This window comes from Cibotium barometz, chromosome 54, assembly GCF_041138505.1.
Source record: "Cibotium barometz isolate CiBa-2024 chromosome 54, ASM4113850v1, whole genome shotgun sequence".
NCBI lineage: Eukaryota > Viridiplantae > Streptophyta > Polypodiopsida > Cyatheales > Cibotiaceae > Cibotium > Cibotium barometz.
This window is the reverse complement of record NC_141099.1, coordinates 5872275-5884017: the sequence shown is the minus strand read 5'-3', so window position 1 is coordinate 5884017 and position 11743 is coordinate 5872275.

Sequence of the window (11743 nt, the reverse complement as noted above, 5' to 3'; positions counted from 1 at the left end):
TGTTAACCCAATTCTACAGCAGTTAGATTAATCTTCGATATCGCCGGTGCCTAATCATGTTCACCTTTAATGTAGTCTCAGTAACCTTTTTCCCATCAAGAAATTTGTCAATCTAAACCTCCAAGCATGGAAGTTGTTCTTGTCAAGCTTCTTGTTAACCCAATTCTAGGGTTAACAAGAGCTACCGCCATTATCTTACATCAAGGAGTCACGGTAGATACACCAAAGGGTCATACATTTAAGATATGAAGCAATAGTGTCCAAAGCTACAACTTGGATAGGTGCTCGTAATGGTATGACAAAGTATTTATGGCAATTCTTGCTTCAAGAACACGTGGTAGCAAGTTAGGATGAAGTCCTAAGTGATGTACTTCATGGATATATTATGAGAGTAGTCATTGTAATAGCATTAGGTATCTTATGAGCCTAAAGTGCCCGGCCGACCACAGTTTAAGTGAGTGTGAACACTTATGGGTATATAAGTGGATTTCTCTCATAATACAAGATACTCTCCCATTGTGCAATTGAGTATTTCTCTTTATAATCCTCTTGCTAATCTCTCTTCCTAATGCATGCTAGTTAGTATGTGTGAGTGAAGTGAGGTGAGAGGAGGAACGAGTACCCGTAGTAGTGCAACGTGACTGTGTGACAACACTCGTGTGAGGCGCAGTGGAATTGCTTCTCAAGGAGTTGTAGAGCTTGGAGACCTCAAGGGTTACAAGCTCGGCCATTGGAAAGATCCTCACAACAGTTCCGGTTCACCAGGTAATCTCTTTTTGGATGTGTTTCAAGGAGGGTTAGGGTGAGCCATAACATTTTTGGCATCATTGTTGTCGGGGAGCCATCCCTTAGCTTCTTCCATCGTTTTGCCTCTAACCCATTTCCCATTATCTTGATTAATGGTTTCCCATGAAAAAGATGTAGATTTGATGGTCATTTGTGTGAGATTTGGTGTAGAATAGCTCTCTTTTTTGTTTTTGAAAAGAATGTTTTTTGCTTAATTTTTAGATTAATTTGTTATTTTTATTGTTTTTGTGGTTTTTCATATTCTTAGGGCTTGCACATAGTTTGTATTCGGCTTAGTTTGCATCCATTGCATCAAACGCAATAGAATGTAATTTTTAGTGAATGTTAGCTCTCTTTAGTGTTAAACATAGAACTAAGGTCATTAATTTTAGTTTAATTATGTGTTTGTGGTTGAAATTGTTTGGATCAGAGTATTAGCAAGCATTAGAGGTAGCTTAATCTTTTAAAAACTTTCTTAAAACCATCAAAAAACCCATGAATTTGACTAATTTCTCTTAATGGACTGGTTTTTGTCATTAAGGATGATTAATCTTGCTCAAGAGGTAGCAAAATTAGAAAATTTGTTAATTGGGATCTAAATTGATCATATGAGTAGTCGAAATTGGTGTTTTTGAGTGTTTTAAGAGCATCTAGATGCATCAAAACACCTAATCACATCAAATTTTTCATCAATTGGAGAAATTTGTTAATTGGGGGTCTAAATTGATCATATGAGTAGTCGAAATTGGTGTTTTTGAGTGTTTTAAGAGCATCTAGATGCATCAAAACACCTAATCACATCAAATTTTTCATCAATTGGAGAAATTTGACTCTCTTTACTTAATTTTGCCTTAAAAGAGGAGACCATAATTAAGAGTGTAATTAATCTCCTATTTTAGATTAATTTACACATTTGTTGATGCACAAAAATTAGCATTCCCTTGCTCTATTCAATGATATGCTCATCAATTGTGTGAATTAATTAGGGATTAGTGGTTAATTAGAGTCTTGATTAGTGTAAAAGAGAGAAAGATTAGTGAAAGGATTAATTCTTAATCATTTTTTTACATAACTCATTAAGGCTAATGGGCCTTCAATGAATAGATATTCATGAGTTGTCAATTTGTTCATTTTGGGGGTCATTTATAAAGGGTGTAAAGGGTGTCATTAAAAGGTTGACTTTTTAAATTCCCCTTACCTTTTTGGAAAAATGCCCATATCCCTTTCATTTTAAATTCAAAAAAAATATTCTCCCCAAAAAGAGAAATTTGTATTTTCCACTAGACTCGAAATATATATATATATATATCAAATTTAATATTTTGTGAAGTCTAGTTCACGGCGTGAACCATTTTTTGCAACTTCACGGAACTTGAGTTCATGCCCAAAAGATTCACGTCCTCAAGAATCACACAAAAAATAAAAATCAAATTTAATATTTCGTGAAGTCGGTTCACAGCGTGAACCATTTTTTGCAACTTCAAGGAACCTGAGTTCACGCCCAAATGATTCGCGTCCTCGAGAACCGCGTTAAAAAAAACAAGTTTAATATTTCATGAAGTCCGGTTCACAGTCTGAACCATTTTCTACAACTTCACGAAACCTAAGTTCACACCCAAAAGGTTCATGTGCTCGGGAACCGCACGCAAAAAAAAAAAAGTTTCGTAAAGTCAGATTCACAACGTGAACCATTTTTTGTAACTTCACGGAACCTGAGTTCACATCCAAAAGGTTCACGTCCTCGAGAACTGTGTGTAAAAAAAATCAAATTTAATAGTTCCGTGAAGTCCGGTTCATGGCGTAAACCATTTTCTGCAACTTCACAGAACCTGAGTTCATGCCCAAAAGGTTCATGTCCTCAAGAACCGCACAAAAAAAAATCAAATTAAATAGTTTTGTGAAGTTCAGTTCACGGCGTGAACCATTTTCTAGAACTTCATGGAACCTAAGTTCATGCCCAAAAAGTTCACGTCCTAAGGAACCGCGCACACAAAAAAAAACGAATTTAATAGTTCCATAAAGTCCGTCCAGTTCACGGCATGAACCATTTTTTGCAACTTCACGAAACCTGAGTTCATGCCCAAAAGGTTCACGTCCTCGGGAACCGCGCGTTTAAAAAAAATCGAATTTAATAGTTTCGTGAAATCCGGTTCTTCACGGCATGAACCATTTTCTGCACTTCACAGAACTTGAGTTTATGAAAAAAAAAATCAAAAATTACAAAAATCAAAAATTATAAAACCCTTGAAGTCCGTCGGTGTGAAAAGGGGTTCGTCTTAGCACACAAAAAAGACTTTGGAAAACACCCCTGTTTGGAGGCCCATATATCCTAAATTGTATATCCGATGAAGGCGCTCTAGGACTCATCGAAAAGCTGACATCGAGCTCTTCGACTTTGTACTTGGTTGTCCAAAGTCAAAATCAAACATTTTGCCTCCAACCAGCAGCCTCAAAATTCGACTCGAAAATCAAGGCAAAAAAGAGCCCAAAAACCATGAAAAATCGTTTTAAAAAAACAGCGCGAAAACGACAATGAGACACATTCGGGCTACATTTTGAAGGTCTAAACAACACAATCATGGACGACTCAGGGAAACAAAGTTGTAGTACTCCAAAAATACTAGAACTCCCTCATACAGAGTTTTGCAAACTTCCTTTTTGAACACCCTAAAAAACGTGCTGCGAAATAAGGAAAAAATTCTCAAAAAAATTCGTCTTGAGACAATGATGGAAAATAGGTTTTATGACCTCCTCCTCCATTTGGGAAATTACTAGCACACGCGTTTTTTGGAAAATTGTCTCTTAAGAGATCGTTCACGTGCGTATAGCGCCTAAGCTAACTAGGGCGAACGAACACCCGTTTGACCCAACAAGAGAGTACGCCAAGCCTCCTGAGGTTGTAATAGGCTGTGGGAGAATATAAAAAGCAAAAAAAAAACATTGTGCTTGCTCATTTTAAGGAGCATTTAGGCACTCTGACATGCCCATGATAGAGGGATTGCCAGGGATCACACAAGGACTGAACCCAATGGCACGGGCAGAAGAAAGCAAGAACAGGCCCTACTCAACAACATTTGACAAGAATCCTGCCACACAAAGGGACATCATCAAATGCCAATTACGTCAAATGATGAATGTCGCTTCAATGAATCAAATGAGGAACTGAGAATCACCATCTCATTGTAATGATTAAGTCTATGTTCCTCCGGATCCTTCCCTCTCTTCTCTCCCATTATTAACATCTCTTAGTGTCCCCACTAAGAGAACAAAAAATCACATGTAACCTTTCCAATGAGTAACCAAAAACAAATTGAGCCAAAAAAAAAGGGCTCACACAAATATTAAAATGCAATCTTTCACAAAAAACCCCACCCCCCACCCCATTAGGAATTCCCAATACACCACTAACCTCTTCATTTATTAACTAGCTTTTCTTATTACTTTCGGAGGAACAAAGACAATTGAACGTCACTCAATATCAAGCCATCAACAAAGCTTGTTCATTCTCCCCACACAAGGTCTTCAACACGATCACAAGGACGCGTGATCGCCATTAGAAAGGGGGGATGTTAACCCAATTCTAGGGTTAACAAGAGCTACCACCATTATTTTACATCAAGGAGTCACGGTAGATACACCAAAGGGTCATACATTCAAGATATGAAGCAATAGTGTCCAAAGCTACAACTTGGACGGGCGCACGTAATGGTGTGACGGAGTATTTATGGTAATTTTCGCTTCAAGAGCGTGTGGTAGCAAGTTAGGATGAAGTCCTAAGTGATGTACTTCATGGATATATTATGTGAGACCCCCGCACCCCCTCCGAGGGCGCTGGCAACAACGGAAGCAGCATCAGCCTCTCGCGCGGGGCGGGGATCCACACTTGGGGCCTCGCCCGCGGATGTCAGGACAAGAGACTAGCCTGGGAGTTCCTCCGAAACCGAGCCCAGAAAAACTTCCCTTGCCCGGAAGGCACGGACAATTCCGCCATGGGAAAATCTTCTAACGGGCGAATTAATCTAACGAGTCAAAGTCTTAACTAGTTAAACTGATCCGACCGAACCTGAAGTCACATGGTTAGATCAAAGAAGAGACTTGCAGTTGGTCCCTAGAATCATCGCTTTTTTTCTCCTTTAATAACGAGGCACAGCCGCGCTGATTCCCTCCCATAGAACAAGGGTCTTCAGGACTTAATCTAACTAATGTAACTAATTGTATCTTACTTGTTTCGCAGGAATCCCTCGATCCAGCCTACCCCAACCGGATAGCCAACCACCCGACCACTGTATTGGTGGGATTCCTTTATAAAGATTTGGTTATGTTTTGCCCGGGTACCAAGGAAAAGAGTTCCCAGGCAACCTAGCTGGCTTTCAAGCAAAATTTACAGTAGGCATACCATATACACACCCGATATGAAATTGCCATTGAAATTGCCATTTATAACAAATTCGATTGTCTTTAAAAATAATCCTTCAATGAAAATCATAATATTACTGATCATCATCCTCCAAAATTCTGAGTCCATTGTATTACAAAATGTATCCTCCGAACTCTCCGTTGAAGACCAGCTGGCCAACCAACCAGATCCAATATCAAAATTTGATTCACAAAAGTCATTCTTCTTAGTCTATCCGAATCTTTCTCGACGCACGCATGGGTGTCCTAGCAAACGCGAGCCCTTGCATCACCTGTTCAGAACCCTCTAGGATCCTACTTAGGTGTCCTAGCACTTCACTCAGGGATCGCTTCGTCGGTCCTCGCCCATCGTACCAGAAGCGCACCATTTTAACCCCATACCGAGGCTGGTCAAGACCTCGGGAGGCTTTGCCGCGAGCGACGTCTCTCGACGACTCCCCGCCAGCTGTTGCAACAACGAACCTCCTCTTAGTAAAACACATGCCAAATGCTTCCTTCAGCATTCTGGCATAAAACAGTTCTTTAAATGAAAAACAGAGGTTCTATGCAAGTAAAATTCCCAGTTTGAGATTGGTTGCACAAAACCCCTTTTTCCTTAATTCTCAATTTCATAATGAGAATCCTTGATCTCACATCAGGGTAATCTACCCATCATTTTACTGATTGTCCAACTAGATTCTTGGTGACTTCGATCAAGGAAAACTAGTTTAATTCAACGGTAGTCTATTCTTTATATTTAGGAACTGAAATTGGTCATGAAGTTTTTGCTTGATTCAGATCGAGAGATGGACAAGTAGGTTTACTGTCCGTCCCTCTCGTAATCTAACCAAAATCATTCGGTTTAGTTCTAACAAGGATTTTCTTCAGATAAACATCTATTTTTGGATAAATACCAATTTAGTGATTGAACCACATCAAATATCCAAAGATATTCTTTCTACCATTTAATTTCTCAACCTTAATTCCTTAGGTGGAATTATGGTGAAAAATTCCTCTTTTGTCATTAAAAATTAATTCAAATCTTTCTCTACTTAAATATCATAAAATTCTTCTTTTAATTAAATATAATTATTCTTTTTTTTTAAAGCTTAAAATTCTTCTTTTTCTCATTTAATGAGTGCAATCCAAATGTCATGGGAATTCCTCTTTTATCATAAAATAAATCTATCTAAAATTTCTCTTTAAATTAAATAAAAATATTCAATATTCTAAATATACCAAGAATTCCACTTTTACCATTTAAATGATTGAATTCCAAATATGATGGGAATTCCTCTTTTATCATTTAAATTTTTCTTATGCATAAAAATAAATTTAATTAAAATTTCTCTTAAAATTAAATAAAAATATCCATTAATTCCATTATACTAAGAATTCCACTTTTCTCATTTAAATGATTGAATTCCAAATATGATGAGAATTCCTCTTTCATCATTTAAATTTATTCATGCATATAAATAAATTTAACTAAAATTTCTCTTTAATTTTAAATAAAAATATTTATTATTTTAATATACCTATTTTTCTCTTTCTCCATTGAAATACATGGATCTCCATTATCATGGGAATTCCTCTTTTACCATAAAAAAAGAAATTACTAAAAATTTCTCTTTTTCTCTAATTAACTATTTATGCATAAACATTAAAAATTAATTTTTCATGGATATGATGAGAATTATTCTTTTAGCATAAGATGATTTATCCTAGAATATGGTAAGAAGTCCTCTTTTTACATTATGCATAAAAAATGATTTATGTATTAATTTCTAAAAAATTTGCCATAGCTCCACTGCTATTACTGATAATTTTTAATAATTTGGAGAAGAATAAAACTTAGTAATACAATTATGATAGATTAACTATCAATAGATCTAAATTTAATTTGTGGATCTAAATCATAAGTTCATCATAATTTATGTAACATAAAAGCATTAAAAGGCCATTTCTTTAGCCTCTAGCTTAACTAGCATAGAGTTTGATTTTAGAATTACGAATTGCTCCATGAGAAGCATCATTTGAATAGAGAATTGGTCATAGGAATGACCATTCTTTGGGGGAGAGAGAGATATACTTAAAAAACATCCTAAATTAAGCATAAAGATAATCTTTTTGTGATTAATCATTAGAATTAATTAGAGAGCTTCATTTGCATTGAAAAACCATTCATTTGAATACTTCTCAAGCTTGAGAGGGGTTGAGAAGTGAAAAACATTTAGAATAGTAGAGAAAAAACCATAAAGTCACATCTTACCTCTTGTTTTGCTTACTTCTCTATTCTTAGAAGAATCCCCCAACCAATCAATTGGTTAGTATGTTGAGAGGAAATCTCCAAAGAAGGTTGAAGAGAGAGAGAAGCTCCAATCTATCCAAATTGTAGAGGATTTCTAGGGGATAATAGAAAATATGCTTATTCTAATATAATACTGGCATGGTCTAGTTCACAGATGAGAATACAAAAGAATGAGGGTCTATTTATAGGTGAGGAAGGCCACTAACTAAGTCCAGCTAAGTTCTAGAATTTTCCAGCTTCAGTTTGGTTGAATTTGGACAAGATTTGGACCAGTTTAGCTCCCTTTTTTATTTGGTTTGATCCAAGAGAGAGGAGAGATAAAAATATCTTAATATTTTTTAATTTAAAACTCATTCACATGTGTGAAATAGGTGCCTCCTTGAAGTCTCCCCCCCTACCAAGGTATCAAAAACGTATCATTATACCAAAATATCTCATTTTTTTAGTAATATCTCATAGTTTTTAACTAATAAACCTTGTACTTAGTCAACTCTTCATCTTATGTGGGCATTTACTCATTTTTGCGTATGTTCTTTTATTCATTGGATTTATCTTATCTCAACACTTGGATTAATCTTATTGGCCCATAGGAACCTTAATTGGACCATAATCCAAAAATTTCAGAAAATCTTGACCCTTAGGCTAAGGTCTTTTAAATCATTTTTAATTGATTCCTAATGCACCTTGGAAAATTTATTTTGATTTTTTATTTCAGGGATATATATTTTTTATATTAAGAGAATTTGTTTATCCAAAAATATCTCAATATTGAATTACCACTCTCTAAAATTTTTCATCTCTCTAGGCAAAAACAAGAAAAAATAATATTTTCTTATATTCAAAAATAGGGAATGATTACAGGAGATTGAAGTAGTAGAGCCTATTCATTATTCAGGCTGAGGAGGAATCTTACATCCTCTCCCACTTGAAAAACGCGAGATGTCCTCATCTCGCAAAGTGGGGGTAATCTTTCACCAACTCTTCTTCTTTCTCCCAGGTGGCGTCTTCTAGGGGGAAGAACTTCCACTTTACTAAAAATTCTCTGAGGACTTTGCTCCTGAGAATCTTCTCCCGAATGTCAAGGATTTCTACAGCAGATTGGAGTACCATTTGGCCTTGAGTCAGATAAATCAATTGTTCATCATCAAACACGTGACTCGGGCTGGTGGGGGTACATACTTCTTAAGCATACTGACATGGAATACATTATGTACCTTGAGATGGGAGGCAGAAGAAGTTTATAGGCTAGATCGCCCACTTTCTTTATAACAACATATGGCCCACAGTATCTAGGAGGGAGCTTCTTGTACTTCCCTAAGGATAAGGAACTTCTTTTTGGTCGTACTCGAATGAAGACCATATCTGATTCTTCAAACTCTCTCTCTGATCTCTTTTTATCTACATACTGCTTTTGCCTATCTTGGGCTGCCTTTATATCTTTACGGATTGATTGCATTTGCTGGTCCATGTTGTTCAAGCATTTGTCTAGACATTTCGACTCTGATCAATGGGTCAAACCAAGTCAACGGTGTAAGGCAATGTTGCCCATACAAAGCTTTGAAAGGACTCATCGCAATGCTTCGATGATAAGAAGCATTATAAGCAAATTCGACCAGATGCAAATGGCTTAATCACTTCTTGGGTTCCCTGCCGCCGCAGCATGACCAAAGGATATCTTCTATTACCTGGTTCACTCTTTTAGTTTGGCCATCTATTTCGAGGGCTGTGCTGAGATCCAAGAAAGTTCCTACTGCTTCGAAGAATGCAGTCCAGAATTTCGATGTGAATTTGGGATCTCTGTCACTTACTATCCTCCTGGGTAAGCCATGTAATCTGAAGATCTCTTTAAGGAAAACTCTGGCAACATCCACTGCAAACAGTGTATGTTTCTTTCACTGGAATCAGATGGGAAACTTTGGTTAGCCTGTCAACTACCACAAAAATGGAGTTGTAACCTGATTGCGCTGAAGGTAATCCAGTGTCAACTACCACAAAAATGGAGTTGTAACCTGATTGCACTGAAGGTAATCCAGTGTCAACAACTACCACAAAAATGGAGTTGTAACCTGATTGCACTGAAGGTAATCCAGTGTCAACTACCACAAAAAATGGAGTTGTAACCTGATTGCACTGAAGGTAATCCAGTGACAAAGTCCATACTGATACATTCCCACTTCATCTGAGGAATGTCTAGAGGCTGCAGTTTCCCTGGCATCTTGACTCTCTCTGCCTTGACTCTCTGACACATTAAGCATTTCTGCACATGATCAAGTACATCCTTTTTTAGTCCTGGCCACAAGAAGCTTTTCTTCATAGACATATAGGTTTTTATAAACCCTGGATGTCCAGCTATCATGGGCTTCTCTCAAAATTCTTCCCTTTATTCCCTCATAATTAGGGATACATAACCGATTATTATAATACATGCATCCTTCATCCAATTTGTACCCAAGAACTTGACTCATTTCTTGAGAAGTCTTGCTTTCCTGCATCAGAAGGGTAGCAATAGGGACAAAGAATTTGTCCTGCATGATTTTCTCCTTTGCTTCACTGATCAATGGATTTGACACCACTGTAGTTGCAAGCAAGGAGGCTTTTCTGCTGAGCACATCTGCCATCACATTTTCTTTTCCCGGTCGATACTTAATTTCAAAATCAAATCCCTGCAGGGTCTACATCCATCTCCTTTGACGCATGTTGAGATCCCTTTGGGTGAAGATCCACTTCAAACTTTGATGATCTGTCATCAAGGTGAACCTCTGTCCCAAAAGATAATGTCTCCACAACTGCTGTTTTCTGTAGCTGGCCGACTCGGCCAGCTTATGGGGTTGTCCCAAGGCCTATATAAGGCACAAGGCAAGATCTTTGTAGGTATTCAATCCCTTATAAAGTGAGTCTTAGACTAGGGCTTTTTGGAGTCCAAGATCATCTTTTCAAGGCAACCTATAGCTTGCCAAGTTGTACATCCTTTTTGTACTATATGAATATATTGAAACTCAGATAACTCTCTTTCCCCTCCAGCTCTTACTTGTGTTTTGCATCAAGTTGTTCTAGAATAGGTGTTTTGGGTTGAAAGAAGACTCCGAGGGCTTCTGCATCATCTGACATCAGTTCACTTGTTTTGTAAGATTCCTCCCCAGCCTCTCAAGATGTCCAGCATCTTCCCCTTGTAATCAAATCCCTCTTCAGAAATATAAAAGATCTTGTTTCTACCTATTTTGACCTAGAGAAAGAAAATGTTCTAGAGAGAGAATATTCAGATTTTGAATATTTTTGGATGAAAAAATGTCTCTTCTTATTAAAATAAGTTCCCCCGAAACAGAAGTTCAAAAAGATTTTCAGAAGGTGCATTAGAAATCAGTATAATCTATTCTCAAGAGGCCTTATCCTAGGGGTCCAGATTTTCAAAAAATTTCAAATTAAGGTTTTGAAGGGCCAATCAAATTCATCCAAATGTATGAAGAAGATAAATAGAAGAAATAAAGAAAATCCCCCCAAAAATGAGTAAATACTCACATAAGATGAAGAGTGGACTAAGGACCAAAGGAAAAGCTTTAAAAAATGGATTTTTGACACCTCACAATGGCGATTCCCTCCTCATGAATGAGGCACCTACTTCACATGTGGGGTGGAGTTTTAAATCTTCAAAAATTGAGATATTTCATCTCTCCTCTCTCCTACTTCAAGTCTAGTTCTAAAAAGTAAGCTAAACTGACCTAAAAATGGTCAAAAATTGACCAAACTGATTTGGAAAATTCTAGAATCAATTTGCTTGGTTAGGAGCTTACTTTTTCCTACAAATAGAAGCCTCCCCCTTTGTTGAAAAATAATAGTGTTTATGCACCGTTACTCTACTCCTCCCAAGAGCCAAGAACTGTGAATTTCTTAATAATTCACTAGTTTTTGACATTTTCCTCTTCCAAAGATTTGGTGGCCACTCTTGTTACAAACAAGAGTAGAACCCTCAAACCATCAAGCCAAAGGAAAGCTTCCAAAATTTATGTAAGTTAGAAATTTTATATTTTTCTTTATTCTTTTTATGCTTTTCTAATTTTTGTGTTGTTTGAAATGATAAATGGACGCTATGCCTTGGTCGAAAGGCTTTTCCCCTCTCTCTTCCTAAAATCAGCCCTTCTTTATCCTAGTTAAGTGATAATAGTTGGAATTAAACTTTTTATATTGTTTTCTCTTTTATAAGTGAATTTTGATTAGTCTAGATTACTTTAAACCAAATAGAGTTAATTTTTAAGA